The 12,810-nt window shown below is 42.3% G+C and overlaps 1 protein-coding gene across 3 annotated transcripts in view; it reads right to left on the reverse strand.

Annotated features, from left to right (window-relative positions):
• The window catches only part of LOC136431428 (armadillo repeat-containing protein 3-like), an 84,314-nt gene extending 81,901 nt beyond the window's left edge, over positions 1-2,413 (reverse strand). For all 3 annotated transcript variants that reach the window (XM_066422801.1, XM_066422800.1, XM_066422799.1), the window contains exon 1: positions 2,282-2,413. The gene's annotated coding sequence lies outside the window, so the exon portion shown is untranslated. The remainder of the gene's footprint in view (positions 1-2,281) is intronic.
• Between the last annotated feature and the right edge of the window lie 10,397 nt (positions 2,414-12,810).

Below are 12,810 nucleotides of genomic sequence, written 5' to 3' on the forward strand. Positions count from 1 at the left end.
CTTTATTCCAGTACCGAAGCTTCGTCAGCACTGGACGTCCAGAACTGAATTTGTTTCGGTACTCGGGTTCCAGAGCTTAACTCCTCTTGGCACTCGTGTTCCAGTACGAATTTGCGTTCCGGCTAGGTCAACGGTCATTCGGTACTGGTTACCCAGTACGGAGGTCATTCAGCACTGGATAACCGAGTGCCGATTTGCGGATGTTCGGGTTCCGTACTGGATTTACCAGTAAATAGTGACTCTTCAGTACTGGAAGCCGAGACCTCAAATTATTTCGGAACTGGGCGTCCTGTACTCACGTTCTATTAGTACTGGCAAGGATGATCCATTGTTTGGACCGACTGGACAGTTTTGGATTTTATATATAATAGTTGTCTGTACATTTTGATAATAACGTTAATAATAATAACTTTATTGCAACTTTATGCCCGAAGGCTAATTGCAGACAAACAAGTACTTGGAAATACATGGGAGTCTAAAAAGTTATCTAGTCTACTGTGAAAGTTCTAAGTTTACTAAATTAAAGGTTGACTAAGCCCTGAAAATAACGTTAGACGCTCGTTAGAGTCTCAGCACTCGGTTTCCAGTCCATAGTATGGCGGTTCATACCAGTCAAAAGCGAAATACACTGTATTTGGGCGAAATACAGTGTATTTGGCTTTCAAATACACTGTACTTCGCAAATACACTGTATTTCGCCAAATACAACGTATTTCACCCAAATACACTGTATTTCGCTGAAACACTGTATTTCGCTAATACACTGTATTTCGCCAAATACACTGTATTTCACCCAAATACACAGTATTTCGCTTATACACCGTATTTCACCCCAAATACAATGTATTTGCGAAATACAGTGTATTTGCGAAATACAGCGTGTTTCGCCAGAATAATTAGACCCAGTACATTAGGTTTGCAGAGCTAAATGTCATATACATGGCAATACTTCGCCACTACTGCTTTGTCAGATGGACAAATAATACATAAGTCGTCTGCGTACGACTCATTTCTCCTCAACGCTCAGGTCAGAAATTTAACAGAAAATGAGACAATAGGCTCTTTGTGGTTACTAGCAGTTAAGTTATCAGAGAAGGCATTGCTCCCACGTACTGTAAAGGTCAAGAACATGATTTTTCAGTACACGAGTAGCCATACAGACTGTGAAATATACGTTGACCGTATCTACGTGGTAGGTTCACATGACGCAGAAAAGTACCTTTTATTTACTTTAAACAATTAGAGTTTGCCAGTCCGTATGTCCCAAGAAACTCGATCAATTACAACTTGGCGACTTACGTCTGGTGAACACGCTTTCTGACGACAGTATGTAACTTCCGTTACCGTTTTTCCACGACCCCGCCTCTGTTCCAAGTGCTTTACTTCTCCTAAGCAGTATTAGTTCGCATTCACTTCGCAACATTGAGTATGTTATAGATGTTGTAAGAGGTAAATAATTAGAATCAACGGAGGATGGAACTATTTGCAAGAACTATCAGATTCCGTCTCTGTTAAATTGCTGAACAAGTCGAAATGCAAAAACAATTCCAGACATTCTAATTCTTAAATGAAACAGTTGTAATCGTCAACACGGCACTAAATTTGACAGAAGTATTGCCAGACAAACTGACTTCTCAACTATAGGTTTTGAAGGCGATGTCACGACATGATAGCTCCAAAATTGAAATATTTAATCAAGTCCCAAATACATACATGAAATACATTGTACTGGGTCTATACGGTGAAATACATTGTACTGGGTCTAATACATCACTTTAGGACGAAATACTCTGTATCTGGCGAAACACGCTGTATTTCGCAAATACACTGTATTTCGCAAATACATTGTATTTGGGGTGAAATACGGTATATTAGCGAAATACAGTGTATTTGGATGAAATACGTTGTATTTGGCGAAATACAGTGTATTAGCGAAATACAGTGTATAACTATAAGCGAAATACACTGTATTTGGGTGAAATACGTTGTATTTGGCGAAATACAGTGTATTTGCGAAGTACAGTGTATTTGAAAGCCAAATACACTGTATTTCGCTCAAATACACTGTATTTCGCTTTTGACTGGTATGAACCGCCATAGTCCTGACAGGAGGGTTCCCAGTACTGAAGCTGCCCAGCACAGGAAGTCCAGTTACTGAGAAAGTCTCCTGTTCTGACGACCACTTCCGTACTGGTTGTCCAGTACTGACAAAGGAGGCAGTTACATTTGTATATTTGCAAATGTTAAACATTTTATAACACAGCTTTTCATCGTACTTTACCTGGTATAGCAGTAGTTTCTCCGCAGTCACCAATATATACTTCACTCTCCGAGTGGCTTGTGGTGCGCTGTTGCTACATGACGTTTCATAGAGCACACATTTTGCTACATGACGTAACATAGAGCACATAGTTTGGTGACGTAAGGAAAACGGATGTACAGAAAGAATGAAATGTAACAAAATGGAATGAAATGGAACTACAGAAATTGCGAAATGGAACGAAATATGTAGCAAAAAAATGAAATCGATAGAAATTTAATTGTAAGGAAACGGTATTGTGAAAGGATCAAATACAGAAGTGGTTGGTGAAAGAATACAACGTGTTCTATTCTTATAATTCTACCTCGAATGAGGCGAGATCAGCCGGTCCCTTTTCACACTTCCCAAGAGGCGCCGCCAGCCGCCAGGGTGCCGCAAAATCTATTTTACGACAATTCTTCTTAGCGTCCGAAAGTAAGAAGGTTCCGGGTCGGAGTTCACATCTGACCGGGGGAGGGGGGGGGTTGGGTCATGACCCGGTAATCTGCCGGAAGTGCGTGGTCCGTCACTCTGATTTCTGGCCCTTATTGCTTGGTGATCGATTTAGCTGTGCATAGATTTTCTGTATCTCCTGAAAAGCACATGAGTTGTAGTATTTTTGGGCCTGGTGAAGTTGGTTCGCCATCGAAGGCTTGTTTGTATTAGTCAAACGGCGCCAACGGTGGTGCGCCTGATTTTTTCGCCTGATGACCCAAATAGCATCGTTTTTAATGCATTTTCACCGAATTTGCGTCATCGGAGATTGCGAAAAAGTTATATGACTTTTTTTTTTCAGAGACACCAATTACTAAGCTTTCTCAGCATATGACCCCAGGAAAACTCGTTTTTTCCGAGCAGGTTCGATCAAAAAAGTGTAAAAAATGATAATTTTCGGGTCCAAAATTTTCATTTTACTATGGTTTCTACCCAAACTAAAGGGACAACGGACAATACCGATAAATACATCGGAAAGCAGCAGAAAACTGCTTTTCGCCCATGTGATTACATTATCCGTCCTACTTTTCTTGGCGGAATTGTAGCCCGTCGACCTGAGGGTGAAACTCCGGTCCGAGACCAGAAGGTAATGGACTCTGCACGCTTCAAATCGATAACCGACGTTTATTCATGACCTCTAATTGTCAAGAAAACATCGCAACGCTCATCATTAAAGTCTATGAAAGGAAAAATGTACCAGATTTAAACTAAACAGTTGAATCAATTGACATAGAGTTTGTTTTTCTGCCTTGTTCCTGCTACGCAACTGATTGGAGTAGCTTTAATGCTTGCTTTTTTTTTCGATAACGCTAAAATAGATCAAGAAACTAAGTATTTTCCGGTAGATGAATATGACTTGCTCAAAGATAACATTTAGCGAAAAAGTGTGAAATTCTTGGATTTCTTTCTCAAGTAAACAGGATACGCATTGTTTATACGTTCTCTAAAGTATAACCTTAACTGCTTTAGCAAAGAACATTGATAGTAATGGAATGAAATAACGCCTAATAAGCTGTTCTAAGTCATAATCAAATGATTCGGAGCGGTTTGGCGAGAAAAAACGCCGACATGGATTTTTCACCGCAAAGGCCGTATTGGGCTTCAAAACGTCGAAATAGACCTTAAAACAATGCTTTTGCGACGAATTATCACCTTCCCATTTTTTGTCGGGGAAAAATCGGATTTGCATTGGAAACGACGTAGAACAGCCTAATAAGCTGTTCTAAGTCATAATTAAACGATTCGGAGCGGTTTGGCGAGAAAAAACGCCGAAATACAGATTTTATTCCGTACGAGAAGAACAGAGCTTTGATTTACTTCGGCCCTGTAGTGACGGGCCGCTGGTCCACTTACTTCTCACCCCCCTGATCACGAGGCAAGCGCATGAAAGGCGACCAATCAGAGAGCAGCTTTGCACGTGGAATAGACTTGGGGGGGGTCTCAAGTCAGAACTTCTCACAACCCCTTTCCCCGCCAGGCAACTAGGCGGCCGGATCTCCTGGACGCGTCACCTAACTCATGAACGTGAATTTTCCCTCCCACCCATCCCCCGGAGAAAAGACGCGGCGAGTGTGAAACTTAAATATTCCGCTACAAAGCAACGTTTTAATAGAGGGGCTCGTTTGTGACTGTTCGCTTTATTTTTCTCCTTTCACGTTTTTTCTTCCCATCCCGCCCTACCTTTTTAGGTGTGATACGAGTATGGATTGGATTGGATTATGGCCCATATTCATTCCCTCCCCTACACGTTGTGTTATCGGTTATGGCTTTCGTTAAATTAACTACCGTTGCTGCCATTGGCTGTTGGTCATTCATTATCCATCGACTATTTGCATGACCATCTACTACCATATCGTGTATAGATCGGATTATCTCTCCATTTGTATTATGAAAGTGTTAGGGGGGGCATTGACACAGCTATCAAATATCTAGGCAGCGTTTAATTGACAGGCTCATTATCCCTTCGCGTCGTGCATAGATCTGAAACAGAACACTTGACATCCCACCAACCCGCTCCTTTACAGTTACGGTGACGTTGTCCCCAGATTTTGTATATTTTCCTGACAACACGTTTGGCCGGTTTCGGCCAGTCTGTTATATACCACAGACACTTATACAGTTGCGGTGACGTTGTTCCCGTAATTTGTACATTTTCCTGGCCACACGTTTGGCTGGTTGTGGCCAGCGGTGTTGGCTTTTTGGTATATCATCCGTCATCGGCATTTGTCATTTCTTATTTTCTTTCTCGTACATGATCGGTGTTCTTTAATTTTCTTTGCCCGTTGTTTCATTCAGCAGTGGCGTCATTGCCATTCTATCGATCGTGTCCCATTGGCCGTTTTTTATTCGTTTGTGACTTCTATTTTCTTTCCTGTTCATGATCGGTGTGCTTCTATTTTCTTTCCCGTCCGTTGTATTTTCCGGCCATGGTTATCTCGTTGTTTTCTCGATCGATATTCGCCTTGACCATTTATTATTATATGACCATTGGTTATTTGATATTGTTGTTGTAAGCTGGTGTGTTACGCCGAAGGGCGGTTATACCGGCTATACAGATACAGATATTATTGTGATTTACTGTCATTGGCCGTTTGTCGCTTTTCTTTATTTCTCGTCCGTAATCGGTGTGCTTCTTTTTCTTTCCCATTGTTACACGGCCTTGGCTACTTTAATCTTATCGATTTTCTCCTTTTGGTCATTTGTGTCTGTTAAATTACCACAGAGTGGCACAGACACTTATACAGTTGCGGTGACTTAGTTCCCGTATTTTGTATATTTTCCTGACCACGCATTTGGCTGGTTGTGGCCAGTTTTTTATGCGTCGTCTGTTAAATACCACAGACACCTATACAGTTACGGTGACGTTGTTCCCGTATTTTGTTGTGGCCAGTTTTTTATGCGTCGTCTGTTAAATACCACAGACACCTATACAGTTACTGTTACGGTGACGTTGTTCCCGTATTTTGTTGTGGTCAGTTTTTTATGCGTCGTCTGTTGAATACCACAGACACCTATACAGTTACGGTGACGTTGTTCCCGTATTTTATATTCCCCGTCTATTGGCCACTTTCGTTTATCTTAACCCGTTTTTAAGCCATGAGGCATATGTCCTTGGCTATTCTCTGCTTCATTTCCCAACCGCGAATATAACACTTGTCCCATTGTGAGACGCTACTTGTTAGGGCACCGCTACACTTGTTCGTAGGGCCTTTTTATCTCCATGAAAAAATGGAGATATTGTTTTTGGCGCGTGTGTGTGTGTGTTTGTGTTTGTGTTTCCGGACTATTGTAGTCAGCATAACTCAAGAACCTCCGGATGGATTATGATGATATTTGGTATGTGGGCGGCTGTTGTGAAGCCGAAATTCAAGGTCTATTTTGGGCCCCCTGGTATGCGACCTTGGTACTGCAGCAGAACTTCCGTTGTTGTATCTTTAGACCTGGACGTGCTGTGGTCTTGATTTTTGGGTGGCAGATAGCTTGTGATGTAATAAAGAAGTGGTGTAGGTTTGGGCCCCCTAGCAGCTTGCTCTGGAACTGCAGTGGCGTTATTTGGAAAATCTTCTAAGGAGAATAACTGAACGAAGGGACGACGGATTTCCATAATATTTAGTTTGCAGGTAGCTTAGACAGAGATGTACACAATGATGTGCAAATTATGCTAATCAACACTTAATTTGCATAACTAATAAGGAAAATCTATATTTGCAGTGTTTTCCATTATAAGACTCAAATACATGTACATATGTAGTTTATGGCAAGTGGAGCACCAGCAGATACCAATTATGCAAATAAATTAATGATTTGCATAATTAATGCAAAAGTGCCAGAATTCATCCAAGTGGAAAATGATAGGACTGACAATATTGCATCATGTCTAAGTTAGATAAAGGTGTTTATGACCAAGCATATATCATGTAAATGTGTAAGTCATTTGTATAAACAGAACAGTTCATGGATATATGAGGTCGCGGAAGTCTTGTTAGGGTTGCAGTTCTATCGTAAAATTGTTTGTCTCAGAAAACGTTGAAGAATTTCTGCAAGTATCGGCTATACATATACCGGCTATATATGTAGTGGCGTCGTGTGGCGCAAGTGTTACGGAAGACCAAAACGACAATTCTAGACAGCTTCCTCAACTCATTTCTCACCGGTCCGAGGCATGCTTCCAACCGGTCCGAGGCATGATTTCAACCGGTCCGAGGCATTTCCAACCGGTCCGAGGCATGATTCCAACCGGTCCGCGATACATTTCCAACCGGTCCGAGGCATGATTCCAACCGGTCCGCGATACATTTCCTTACGTGCCGAGGTGCCTAGTGCCGCGGTAGAATTCTAACCGGTCCTGCCTTACGCGCTGCCCTGCGTTCCTCAACAAAATTTCCTGCCTTACGCGCTGCCCTGCGTTCCTCGACAGAATTTCCTGCCTTACGCGCTGCCCTGCGTTCCTCGACAGAATTTCCTTTCGCGCTACGGCGGCAGAGGGTAGCCTCCGATGCAGAGAGGTCCAGGCCAGCAATAAGAAAAAAAATATAATACTATTAACAGTCTAAAAACAATAACTTGAAAAAGAAAACAGCCGGGTTGAGTCTGCATCAGAGGCTAGGCAGAGGGTCACTCGTGTTGAATGATGTGAACTGCGAAAATATAAACTTTCAAGGATAATGTCCTTCGCTAAAAGTATCGGGGACCTTTTTCATAACGGTAACATTACGATTACGCGTTTCATGGTACGCTACCATGGTGTTACGTGACGGGTCGACGTCGCCGTGTGTCATAGGCATTTGCTGTTGCAACAACCGTGACAGCAATAAAACCGGCTTGGCTCTGTTTAAATTATGATATTAAAGTTCACGAGACCTCAAACCTGACACTGTCCGTGCTACAGACTATAGTATATAACGTTATATCATATGAGTAGGCGGTGTACTTGACGGGATCGGTACGGGGGCATCCTTCTCTTCCTTGCTAGCTCTCCTTTTATATAACGTTATACTATAGCTTGCATTTTGTTTCTGTGTTATTTCAGATTCTTAACCTGAAATAAACGGACCTGTCTCGCAGGACAATCCGACGGTGGCAAAAGTTAAAGTTGGCCACGGTTTTTTTTAATCCTTTCAGCATATCGCATGATCGAGTCATTTGATGAAAGTTCATACTAGTAGACAACACAGACTACTAGTAACAGATTGGTCCTATAATCCCGTTTGGACATGATAGCATTTCCATAACATTCGATTTTATTCACGGCTGGGGCTATAACAGGATTTTCCCGTGACTGAACAAGAATATGTTTTGTATTATCGACCGTATGTTTCTGTCAATGAATTTTATGGCCAATATTTAAATGTGCATATTTCACAACATTGTTTTGTGGTGAAAGTGTGTGTGTGTGGTGGTAGCATTGTTGAGTCAACGACAGGCAGATTTCTAGCGAGGTCAACGCCCACTATATCGTCCTTTCCGGGTTGAATGCAAAGTAGCCATTTAACGTCTGACACGGGAGGGGCAAAAAGGAATATCTAACGCCCACTATTACTGTCCGTCGATTGTAGTTGATATTGACAATCAGGGCTTCCTTTTAGTTTGCACGCGTGTGTTTTTAGAGATGGTGATAGTCAGAAGGAAGCACTGAAAAAGTTTTCAACATCGACGACTGGCTGTTCACATTCACAACACAAGTGACCCTTGACCCATCTGGGATCGTCCACTATATGAGCGTGGGGGGCAGGGGGCTGTGCCGTGGTACGGTTGGAAATGTATCGCGGACCGGTTGGAAATGTATCGCGGACCGGTTGGAATCATGCCTCGGACCGGTTGGAAATGTATCGCGGACCGGTTGGAATCATGCCTTGGACCGGTTGGAAATGCCTCGGACCGGTTGGAATCATGCCTCGGACCGGTTGGAAGCATGCCTCGGACCGGTGAGAAATGAGTTGAGGAAGCTGTCTAGAATTGTCGTTTTGGTCCGAACTTGCGCCCCGACGTTGTGCCCTGGGAAAGGCACTTAACACGACTTTCCTCACTTCACTCAGGTGTGTAAAAAGAAAAGGGGGAGTAGTGTAACAGTGTGGGTTCAAGCGCCTCCAACTGACCAGCCTAACTGGTCGCGACCTTTTAGCCTAGTGGTTAAGGCGTGCGTGCCTGTGATCTGGGCTGCCGGTTTCGGCGTGGGTTCGAATCTCGGTTGGGATCACTTGTTTCTACTCGCTCCTTTGATTTGTTTCACTGGTTCCCACACCGGCCCTGTGAGACTGGCAAACGTGTGCCACACAGGGAAGATCGAACTCGGAGATTCGAGGACGAATCTTTAAAAAAAAGAAAAGTGGGAGTAGTGTAACAGTGGGGGTTCAAGCGCCTCCAACTGACCAGTCTAACTGGTCGCGACCTTTTAGCCTAGTGGTTAAGGCGTGCGTGCCTGTGATCTGGCCTCCGGTTTCGGCGTGAGTTCGAATCTCGGTTGGGATCACTTCTGTTTCTACTCGCTCCTTTGATTTGTTTCAGGTGTAAATGAGTACCTAGCTCATCCAGGGTTAGGGACGTCCCTCGGATAGGACGTTAAATGGCAGGTCCCGTGTTTGGGGAGAGCCACACCCCGCGCACCTTAAAGAACCCACCACACCTTTCGAAAAAGAGTAGGGGCATGCCCCGGTGTGCGATGGTCCAAATCTTACAGTCCGGTCTGGGATGACATCTTAAAAAGGTGATAGTTCACCTGTTATGTCAATCCTTCCACAAAATGTGGTAAATCAAAATAAATAAATAGATAAATAGATAGATAAATACAGATACAGATATTATTTCGATTTACTGTCTTGGGCCGTTTGTCGCTTTTATTTCTTTCCCGACCGTAATTTGTGTGATTGTAATTTCTTTCCATTGTAACACGGCCTGGCTACTTTTATTTTATCGAATTTTTCCTTTTGGTCATTTGTGTCGGTTGAATACCACAAACATCTTTACAGTTGTGGTGACGTTGTTCCCGTATTTTGTATATTTTCCTGATCACACGTTGGGCTGATTGTGGCCAGTTCTTTATGCGCCGTCTGTTAAATACCACAGACACCTATTCAGTTGTGGTGAGGTTGTTCCCGTATTTTGTTTCCCTTCCATTGGCCACTTGTTTATCTTGACCCGTTTTAAAGCCATGAGGCATATGTCCACGGCTATTCTTTGCTTCATTTCCCGTTCGCGAGTATAACACTTTTCCCAACGTGAGACGTCAATAGACAGACTTGTACTTTGTCAGGGTGATGATTGCATGACATGTATATTTAAATATTTTTCATTACCTGTCGATTGTTGAAGGAAAATTATGATTTTACAGGAAGGTTAGTTGATCTGCGTTTCCACTACTTTCAAGGACTTACTATCGTTGATATTTCCCCCAAAAATCGCCTTCTTCTGTCTTGTTTTAGGACGTGCTAGTTAGAAGAAATAACGGTTAAACTAACAATGTAGAAGATCGCCCATACCGCATACTGGCGTGGGCACATAACTACTGAGGATTTGTCAACAAACAAAAGAGAACAGACAGCTGTGCGTTCCAGAAAGTTTACTTTTGTCGAGCTTTATGTGATATAATTCCTAAGCCCACGGTTTAAATCCTATGGCTTCGATTCTCCAGGGCACTTGGTACGAGCGCGGTTCGATATAGAGATTTAACGTACACTTGCAACGTACTTTCATATTCGCCGTTTGTAACACATGTATGATTTATATTTCCTCTTCACGCTCATGCATCGATTAGCCTATCGGGCAAGAATCTGCAATAATTGGTGTATCTCCTATCGACTACGAGATATCATGTCCACACAGTAGAGTAACAAGTTGAGTGAAGTCCGGATGGCGTGTTGCCTGAGGATTTCCTGTGAATTAAGATCCCTGAACAATACTTGGCAATTCGTGCCGAACATTTACCCGTTTATCAATATACTTCATCAGTTTGTTGAGCGGTGCTTATAATGAGTTAATTTTTCTTAATGTATACTTTATTCTCTCTATATTTGATTCGTTCTGTGCGAAAAACAGAATAGGTACAAAGGTTTATCAACTTCAGAGCTCTATTAGTCAATGATTTTGATTATGGGTAAATACTTGTATCTATACGTTTGTAGGTTATATATGTGTACACGCATATCCCCCTATATTTGATTTGTTCTGTGCGAAAAACAGATCAGGTACAAAGGAGAATCAACTTCAGACCTTTGTTAGTCAATGATTTTCATTTAATGTTGGGTAAATACTTGATTTTAAGTAAGGTTATACACGTGTACATGCATATCTAAACTTCTATGACTAGTAGACGCATATCTATATTTCTATGACTAGGCTGTCTGAAATTATTGGATCTATGACTTCGTATCTCTACTCGCAGTCTATTAGTCAATGATTTTGATTTCAATGTTGCGCAAATACTTAATTTTAAGTATATCTACGTTTGTAAGGTTATACATGTATATACGTATATCCACACTTCTATGAAATATTTAGATTTGTGAGAACATTTCGTTAATTGCACTTTTCTTTGCTGTATACAAGTATGAGTACTGTGTCTTTATGGTTTGGAATCTCTAAGCAATAAGCTGCTTTTCTAATAGGGTTGCTCCTTTTCCACACACTTAATTTTTTCTGAGCTCCTGCTGTGCTGTCTTGATACTGATGCCGAGACCTGGGGATCTGATACGCGCCGTTTTGAGTATCAAGACATGGTCACGGAAAAAGTTAATAGGGCAGTCAAAATTGGTCAGATCAAGCATACAAATGTGACTCTGATACCGTGACAAGTTCACCAATCTCCTACAGTGCTTCAGAGGAATCAGACTTTTGTGAGAAACGAAATTTTTCGAGTCAAACTTGACCTATTTTTCACTGGTTTCGCCATTGTTTCAACCCCAAATACGCACCTTATGGTGGTTAACGCACGTTATAGGGTTACGGGACCACTGTCTTATCCGATATATACAAATATAACTACTTAAAAAGCTGCAAATGTCTTCACATTAATTGAGCAACATTCTCACAAGGGGGCAGCTGTAGATATACGGAGAGTGCTGTATATGAAGGAAAAAACCTGTAGATTTGGGGAGAAAACTGGAGAATGAAAGAGACGCATGGAGAAAGCTGGAAACAGATGGAGAAAGCTGGAGAATGATGGACAAAGCTGTAGAATTTGGGAGAATACTGGAGGATGCATGATAGAGAACCATGGAGAAAGCTGAAGAATGAAGGATAAACCTGTAGTTTTGGGGAGAATACTGGAGAATGATAGATGGAACCATAGAGAAGGTAGGAGTGAAGGAAAAAACTGTAGATTTTGGGAGAATCGCAGAGCTAGAGAATGATAGAGACGCATGGAGGAAGCTGGAGACAGGCGGAGAGAGCTTTTTCTTCATTCTGCAGCGTTCTCCGTCTGTCTCCAGCTTTCTCCATTTTTTCTCATGATTCTCCCGAAATCTACAGGTCTTTCCTTCATTCTGCAGCTTTCTCCATCTGTCTCCAGCTTATTCCTCCATTCTGCAGCACTCTCCGTATATATATAGCTGCCCCCTTGTGAGAATGTTGCTCAATAAATGTGCAGCTTTTTAAGTAGTTATATTTGCATATATCGGATAAGACAGCGATCCCGTAACCGGGTGCCGCGAAACCCCCATTTGTGCGTATTTGGGGTTGAAAACTATGGCGAAACCATAGAAAACCCGGTGGAAAATTTGTCAACTTTGACTCGAAAAATCTCGTTTCTCACAAATGTCTGATTCCTCTGATGCACTGTAGGAGATTAGTCAACTTGTCACGATAACGGAGACACCTTCATATGCTTGATCTGACCTATTTTGACTGCACTATTGATTGTTTCCCTGACCATGTCTTGATACTCAAAACGGCGCGTATCAGATCTTCAGTCCACCCGACATCTTTACTCGGCATCTCCAGACTTTGGACGGCTTCCGGATCCCCTGCTTAGGATAACTGCCCAACGGTCTCGTGGATTCGTGGGATTTATAATCTTCACCAGG

This window comes from Branchiostoma lanceolatum, chromosome 3, assembly GCF_035083965.1.
Source record: "Branchiostoma lanceolatum isolate klBraLanc5 chromosome 3, klBraLanc5.hap2, whole genome shotgun sequence".
Lineage (NCBI taxonomy): Eukaryota > Metazoa > Chordata > Leptocardii > Amphioxiformes > Branchiostomatidae > Branchiostoma > Branchiostoma lanceolatum.